Raw genomic sequence first — 9,498 nt, forward strand, 5'->3', positions numbered from 1 at the left:
TCTGCATCCTTTCCTTCAAGGCTCAGGGGTCCAAGATTATCTTCTGTGTCTGTATTTATTGGTTTCCCTTTTCTTTGTTGAAGAGGGTCTGTGCAATCCTTCTGCCTAGTCCGCCATCTTGCCCTGCCTCCTCTGGTCTATGATGACTTTTATGAAAATTTTTCATCTCTTTTCCTTTATATTGTAGACTGTATATATGTCTTGTGGGAGTATATTCGGAGTAAGAACAGCAAACTGGAGATTTGAAATTGTGTGAAGGTGCATTTATCAGTAAGCAGTGAGAAGTTTGATAATTACATTTTAAATTTTAGAATATTTAACCTTACATCTGTCATGAAGTGAACGGGTACATGCAAAGAGGAAGACAAGAATAGGGTCTGACCATTTTCTGGACAGAGATCAAAACAAACTTGTTAATATGTTGTCACAAAGACTAACAAACTTTGCATGGTGTTACAATCTGTAATGTCAGAACAGCAGGTAATACAGGATTTTCCTAAAGTAATCACCCATAAAGAGACTTATAGGCAAAGGCTATAAAAGTTGAGTGGGTCTTTGTTGTTGTCATGTGCTGTCCAGTGGGACCCAACTCATAGCGACTCCTCCTTGGGTTTCTGAGGCAGTATCACTATGGAAGTAGATTGCCCCATTTTCCTTCCGAGGAGTGGCTGGTGGGTTTGAACCTCCAGCCTTCTGGTTAGCAGTCAAAGGCTTTAGGCACTATGCTATCAGAGCTCCTGAGTGAATCTTTAGCAAGGTTTAAAAATGGTGAGTGACATTTGTCACTCTTGTGTCCAGATAGAGACTAGCATTGTCGAAGTTAGATAGTAAGGGAATCCAGAAAAGAAAAAAAGAAAAATCTCTACAGAACCACAGAACTGTGTATATCATTAATGCATTATTCACTCATATAAGATAATCAAACTCCAAGCAAAATCAAGGGATATGGCAGGTATGGATCAATGTAAAAAATATTTCCCAAGAAAAAAGCATTTAATGACATATTTTTAAAAAATATGTCAGGATTTAAATAGGGAGAAATCTCCTTTGTAAAATCATATAAGTAAGATGAATAATGGATAGAGAAAGTTAAATGAAACTATTCTGTTATTACAAATAAAAATGAAGACAAAAGCCAGATATTTTTTGTCTGTTCCCATACCATGATAAATTAAACTTAAAGGATACATAATATGTTTTCCAATATGAAGTAAATCCACATTGACATTGCCTGGCAGTTTATATTTTTATTTTTTTAGAAAATGTCTTGAATTCAGTATCATTATCTATTGAAACTTTCAAAGCATAGTATATTAGTTTAACTAGGAATGTCATTTCCTAGGGCTGTCCTAACAAAATTACAAGAAGAAAGTGGGCTTAAAAGAAAAATAGAAATTAATTTTCTTAGAGTCTTGAAACTAGAAATCCAAATTGGGGTATTAGCTGTTATTCCTCTGAATGGTTTGACAGATGAAATGTTCCATGTTTCTCTCCTACCTTCTATTGGCTGCCAAGAATCCTTCATGTTCTGTCATTAGGTATCTGTCTTCCTCCTTTGTGTATCTTTATTCCGTGTCCCTTTGTGTATCTTTATTCTGTGTCTGTTGTCCCCTTTTATAAAAGAGCATTCAGATGGGATTAGACCTCGAACTCAGCCTTCTCCAATATAGCTTAACTGATAATATCTTTAAAGAATAATATTTCTTTTCAAACAAGATCATAAGAACAGGGGTTAGGACTTCAACATACAGTTTAGGGGATACAAGCCAATCCATAATAGCCATGTATATATGTTAGCTCTTTACCTCAAATAGCAGGTATATATGTCAGGTTCTGAGTTAATTCTGATAATGTCTATAGATATTATGGAAATTTTTATAATAGTTCCCAGAAGAGTCGAGTTGGAAAAGACTAACAGAGTTGTAAATAACACAGAAATGCATAATATAAAAAGGCATAGCCAGCAAGATCATGAAGGTCGTGGATAACCACTGGAATTATAGTTCCCCAGAAATAAATTTGCAAAGCAATATTAAACTTATGTACTCCTAATTCCTGCTCTGTGATATTTTGTTTGTACATGGGATGAGGTTAAAGTTGAGTACAAAAGATGAATGTAGGGTCAGTTTACTTAGCAAATTAAAAAGAAATTATTATGGGGCTTCATTTCCTGTTGATTTTTTTCTGCTCTGCCAGGTGATAAGAATCATACTTCCTTATATTTACCAAGTCTCTGTGCTGCTGCAGAATTAATAATTGCAAAATAAGATTTTCCCAGAAATCATATATCTGTATATCTATAATTTAATTATAAGCTATGGCTTCAGTGTCATTCTATATCTTCAAAATTGTATACAACTTCTTTATGAAACCCAACATCAAAGCATGAGAAAGCTCACAGGCATTCCCAAGATTTTAGCAAAATCTCAGTGTCTTTTCATCCTCTAAGTGCTTTAAACTCCAAGCATTCATTTCAAAATATTTTGCCATATTTCTAACCACTTTGACCAATATTCATGATTAACCTTTTCAATGACCTTATGTTGTTGTTGTTAGGTGCTGTGGAGTCAGCTCCAACTCACAGTTGCCCTCTGTACAACAGAACAAAACCCTCCTGGTCCTGTGCCCAACTCACAATCCTGGCTATACCTGAGCTCATCGTTGCAGCCACTGTGTCAATCTATCTGTTGAGAGCCTTCCCCTTTTTTTGTTGACCCTCCACTTTACCAAGCACGTATCCTTCTCCAGGCAATGGTTCTTTCTGACAATGTGATCTAAGTAGGTGAAATGAAGTCTGGCCATTCTTGTTTCCAAGGAGCATTCTGGCTGCACTTGATCCAGGTCAGATTTGTTTTTTCTTCTGGCAGTCCATGGTACTTTCAGTATTCTTCACCAACACCACAACTCAAAAGCATCATCTCCTCTATGGTTTTCCTTATTCATTGTCCAGCTTTCACATGCATATGAAGATATTGAAATCACTATGGCTTGGGTTGGGTTAAACTTAATCTTCAAGGAGACATCTTTGCTCTTCAGCACTTTAAAGAGGATTTGCTTTGCAGCAGATTTGCTCAGTACAATATGTCTTCTGATTTGTTGACTGTTGCTTCAACTGGTGCTGGTTGTGGAAACAAGTCATATGAAATCTTTGACAACTTCAATCTTTTCTCCATTTATAAAGATGCTTTTTATTGGTCTAGTTGTGAGGATTTTCATTTTCTTTATGTTGAGAGGTAATCCATACTGCAGACTGTAGTCTTTAATCTTCATCTGTAAGTGTTTCAAGTCATCTTCATTCTCAGCAAACAATGTTGCATCATCTGCATACCACAGGTTGTTAATGAGTCTTCCTCCAATCCTGATACCACACTTCTCTTCATATAGTCCAGCTTCTCATATTATTTGTTTAGCATACAGATTGAATAAGTACAGCTCTGATACACTTTCTTCATGGTTTTAAAACATGCAGTATCCCCTTGTTCTGTTCAAACGACAGCTTCCTGGTCTTCCTCACGAGCACAATTAAGTGTTCTGGAATTCCCATTCTTCTCAGTGTTATCCATAATTTGTTATGATCCACACAATTGAATGCTTCTGATATTCAATAAAACACCAATAAACATCTGTATGATATTGTTTGCTTTCAGCCAAGATCCATCTGACATCAGCAATGATATCTCTTGTTCCACATACTCCTCTGAATCAACTTGCATTTATAGAAGTTCTCTGCCAATGTACTCCTGCAACTCTTTATAAATTATCGTTAGCAAGATTTTATTTATGTGTGATAGTAATGATATTGTTGCATAATTTCCACATTCTGTGGGATCACCTTTCTTTGGAATGGGTACAAATATGGATCTCTTCCTGTCAGTTGACCAGGTAGCTGTCTTCCAAATTTCTTGGCATAGACAAGTAAGTGCCTCTAGCATGGCATACATTTGTTGAAATATCTCAATGGGTATTCTGTCAATTCCTGGGACCTTGTTTTTCCCTAATTATTCCAATGCAGCTTTGAATTCTTCCTTCAACACAATCAGTTCTTGATCATATGCCACCTCCTGAAATGGATGAATATCAACAAATTCTCTTGTACAGTAACTGTGTACTCCTTCCACCTTCTTTTGATGTTTCCTGCATCATTCAATATTTTGCCCATAGAATGTTTCAATATTGCAACTTGAAGCTTGAAGTTGTTCTTCAGTTCTTTCAACTTGAGGAAGGACAAGTGTATTCTTCTCTCCGCTTTTTTTTTTCACTCCAGATCTTTGCATATTTCATTATAATAATAAATTTTGTCTTCTTCAACTGCTTTTTAAAATCTTCTCTTCAGCTCTTTTATTTTGTCATTTCTTAGATTTTAGCTACTCTCCTTTCAAGAGCAAGTTTCCATTTTGGCCTTTTCTTCCTTTCTTGTCTTTTTAATGATGTTGTGCTTTCTTCATGCATGATGATCTTGATATCATCCCACAATTTCTCTGGTTTTCAATCATTAGTTCCCAATGAGTCAAATCTATTTTTCATATGGTCTCTAAATTCAGGAGGGATATAATCAAGGTCATATTTTGGCTCTCATGGACTTGTTTTAATAGTCTTCAACTTCAACTTCAACTTGCATATTAGCTGTTGGTCTATTCCACAGTTATCTCCTGGCCTTGTTTTGGCTGAAAATACTGAGCTTCTCCATTACCTCTTTCCACAGTCAATCTCATTCCTATGTACTCCATCTGGCAAAGTCCACATGTATAGTCACAATTTATTTTGTTAAAAAAGGTATTTGCAATGAATTAGTCCTTCGTTTTGCAAAGTTCTATCATGCCATCTCCAGTGTTATTTCTGTCATCATGGCCATACTTATACTTTCCAACTACTTGTGATTCTTCTTTGTTTCTAACATTTGTATTCCAATCACCAGTAATAATCGACACATCTTGATTGTATGTTTGGTCAGTTTCAGACTGCAGAAATTGGTAAAAATCTTCAATTTCCTTGTCTTTAGCTTTAGTAGTAAGTGTGTAAATTTTAATAATAGTAGTATTAACTACTACATATGGATATTATCACTGATAGCATTGTACTTCAGAACAGATCTTGAAACATTCTTTGTGATGATGAATGCCCACCATTCCTCTTCAATATGTCATTCCCTGCATAGTAGATTATGTGATTGTCCAATTCAAAATAGCCCAAACCAGTCAATTTTTAGCTCACTAATGCTCTGATGGTGTAGTGCCTAAGGCTTTTGGTTGATAACTGGAAGGTGGAGATTCAAACTCACCAGCCACTCCTAGGAAGGAAGACAGGGCAATCTACTTCCATAGAAATACCACCTCAGAAACCCAGAAGGGTTCACTATGATGATGATCAAAGATTACAGCTTTCAGTATATGTTACACCTCAACATAAAGAAAACAAAAATCCTCACAAATGGACTAATAAGACCAATAAGCAACATCATGACATATGGTCAGAATTGACAGGAGTGAGGTTTTTTTTTTTTTTTTGGTTTTAATGCCTGGGATATTGATTTCTTCCCATTTTGAATCATGCAACATCAGCAAATTGATGTCCCAAAAGCTTTACTCCTTCTACATCAAGGTCAACTCTACTCTGAGGAGGCAGCTTTTCCCAGTTGTATTTGGAGTGCCTTCTAACCTAAGGGGCTCATCTTCTGGAACTATATCAGACAATGTTTCAGGACTATTTATAAAGTTATCCATTAATATATCACACAATGTTTCACTGCTATTCATAAGGTTCTCACTGGCCAATTCTTTGAGAAGTGGATGGCTCCTTCCTTCTTTCTAGTCTTAGTCTGAAAACTCCATGGAAACCTGTCCACCATGGGTGACCCTGCTGGTATTTGAAACACTGGTGGTGTAGCCTCCAGCCTCACAGCAACACACAAGCCACCACAGTACGACAAACTGACAGATGAGTATATAAATGTTTATACCATTCAGTATCCCCTTGTTCTTTTTGAATGACTGCCTCTTGACTATGCACAGGTCTTTCACACAGTTAAGTGTGTTTGGACAGGACAAGGGGATACTGCATGATTTAAAATCAGGAAAGTTGTATATCAGGGTTTTATCCTTTCACTATACTTACTCAATCTTTATGCTGAGAAAATAATGCATGTTGGAATATATGAAGAACACATTATCAGGACTGGAGGAAGATAGATGCTTTACAATTTATGATATGCTGATTACAACCTTGCACACTGAGAATGAAGAGGATGTGAAGAACTTACCGATGATGATCAAAGATTACAGCTTTCAGTATGTATTGCACCTCAACATAAAGAAAACAAAATCCTCACAAATGGACGAATAAGATCAATAAGCAACATCATGACAAAAAGAGAAAAGAATAGGATTGTGAAGGATTTCATTTTATTTGGATCCAATCAATTCACATGGAAGCAGGAATTAAGAAATCAAGCAATGCATTTCCTTTGGCAAATTTGCTACAAAAGACCTCTTTAAACTGTTTAAAAGCAAGACTGTTTAAAAGTAAAGAGGTCACCTTGAAGGCTAAGGTGTGCCTGACCGAAGCCATGGTATTTTTCAGTATCTGTATGTGCTTGTGAAAGTGAGAAAATGAATAAGGAAGACTGAAGGAGAATTGATGCTTTTGAATTATGGTGTTTGCAAAGATTATTAAATAAATCATGGACTTCCAGAATAATAAACAAATCTGTCTTGGATGAAGGACAGCAAAAGTGCTCCTTAGAAGAGAGGATGGTGACACTTTGCCTCTCATACTTTGGTTATTTTGTAAGAAGGGACTAGTTCCTGGAGAAGGACATTGTGCTTGGTAAAGTAGAGTGTCAGTAAAAAAAGAGGAAGATGTTCAATGAGGTGGATTGACATAGTGCCTGCAACAATGAGCTCTAACATAGCAATGATTGTGAAGATTGTGCAGGACTGGGCAGTTTTTTTTCTGTTTTACATAGGGCCACTATGAGTTGAAACCAAGTCAACAGCACCTAACAACACTATATAAAGGTTTAGTGATTTGGGTAGACTTTATTAATTATTATGAGAGATGTATGCATTTTCCAGTAATGCCAACAAGTTCAAATAAAACAGTAGGCTTAACTTCTTTTAGCATCCACCTAAGCTTCCTTGTAGCCCATAGCCCATATAGTTCAATCTATTCTCCATCTAAGATCTATCCCTGCTATTCTCTTGGTTCATCCCAACCCCTGAGCAGAAATAAATCTTAACACTTCTCCTTGTCTCAATGCAAAGTAAGTTCATTCTCATCTCTAAAGCACTATCATGAATTATTATCCAGTTCTATATCTTACTTCATGCACTGATAAAAACTCAAAAACAAAGGCAGACTCCTCTTTAATAATAAAATTGATGATAGTATATAAAATATACTGAAAACTACATTATATTTGTTTTGCTATACCACCAATCACACTATCCATGAGTTATTGGAAATGGCTCCTCCCCCTAATTTTCCATAGATGGTGACTTGTTTTCATCAATCAAAATTTTGTAGGGCCAATATATTAGAAACATTATCTACAACATAAATTCAGGAGGCAGATCTTCCAAATCAATGTACATGTAAAATCTCAAACTATTGAATTCAGAGAGGCATCTATATATTTATACTACATATTTCAAAATGTCTTTAGTAATGAGTACTTTAGCACTGTAAAAAATTGGCTCCTATGAAAATACTACATTCAGCTTTTTTGTAAAATTCATCAGCATCATTTCAGAACTTTATATTATTTTCTGGCATTTATTTATTTATTTATTTGTTTGTTTGTTTATCTGCCACTGGAATGTAAGTTCTGTGAAGATAGGGATTTTTTTTTTTTTTTACCTTTTCATTTTAATTTCCTATTTTCTAGAACTGTGACATGTCTACATTGTTGTTGTTGTTGTTATGTGCCGTCGAGTCAGCCCCGACTCATAGCGACCCCTCCTTGGGTTTCCGAGGCAGTATCACTACGGAAGTAGGATTGCCCAACCTTCCTTCCGAGGAGTGGCTGGTGGGTTTGAACCGCCAGCCGTCTGGTTAGCAGGCAAGTGTCTTAGCCACTATGCTACCAGAGCTCCAGTAAATATTTATTGAACAAAGCTTGATTCTGCTTAATATCTGTTTTTGTACAATGCATAATGTTTTAAAAGTACATACACAATTGTTTTATGCTTTTCTATAATAAAGAGTTGTTGTTTTCTTATAATATTTCTTTGAGTATATCAATTTACTTTTATTAAAGCTTAATCTTACTACAGTCAAACTTCTGTGAAGCCCAGAATTATTTTAATGTAATAACAATAAGGAAATTCCAAAACCTGGAAATCCTTGAAACAAAACTACAAGATGTCCCACTATTGAAGATAGCAGTACTTTTGACTTATAGACTTGAGTGTAATCCAAAGAAGGAATCTATTGTTTGATATATGTAATTTATTTCTTTTTATTTTTATTATGATTTGGGTAAAACTTTACAGAGAAAATTCACTTTTGATACAGCAGACAGGGCCAGCGGCTGGAACAGGTAAGGTAGGAGGAACAGCCCCCAGGCAGTGGGAAGCAGTGGTAGACAGAGCCAGCAGCCCGAACAGGTATGGGGAAGCCCAGCAATTGAGTGGAGTCATTGGAAGAGCTAAAGGAGATGAACATGTCTGTCGTTTTGTTGTGCTGTGGTGGTTTGCATGTTGCTGTGAGGATCGACACTGTGCCAGCAGGGGTGCCCATGGTGGATGGATTTTGGTGGAGCTTCCAGACTGAGACAGACTCAGAAAAAGGAAGAGGCCATCCACTTCTCAAAGAATTGGCCAGTGAAAACCTTATGAACAGTAATGAAACACTGTGTGATATATTACTGGGAAATTTTATGAATAGCCCTGAAACATTGTCCAATACAGTGCTGGAAGATGAGCCCTTCAGGTCAGAAGACACTCAAAATATGACTGGGAAAGAGCTGCCTCATTCTGGTAGAGCCTACCTTAATGACATGGATAAAGTACAACCTTCAGGACCTCCATTTGCTGAAGTGGTATGACTCAATATGAGACGAAACAGCTGCAAACATCCATTCATAATTAGAACATGAAATGTACAAAGTACAAATCTAGGAAAATTGGAAGTTGTCAAAAATGAAATGGAATGCATAATGATTGATACCCTTAGGCATTAGTGAGCTGAAATGGGGGCCATTTTGAATCAGATAACCACATGATCTACTATGCTGGGAATGACAAATTGAAGAGGAATGGCATGGCATTCATCATCACAAAAAATGTTTCAAGATCTGTTCTGCAGTACAATGCTGTCAGTAATAGAATAATATCCATATGCCTAAAAGGAAAGCCTGTTAATAACATTATTATTCAAATTTACCCATCCACCACCATAGCCAAAGATGAGGACATTGACGATTTTTACCAACTTCTGCAGTCTGAAATTGACCAAACATGTAATCAAGATGTGCTGATTATCACTGGTGATTGGAATGCA

This window comes from Orycteropus afer, unplaced genomic scaffold (assembly GCF_000298275.1).
Source record: "Orycteropus afer afer isolate SDZICR_OR568_19922 unplaced genomic scaffold, OryAfe1.0 scaffold00016, whole genome shotgun sequence".
Lineage (NCBI taxonomy): Eukaryota > Metazoa > Chordata > Mammalia > Tubulidentata > Orycteropodidae > Orycteropus > Orycteropus afer.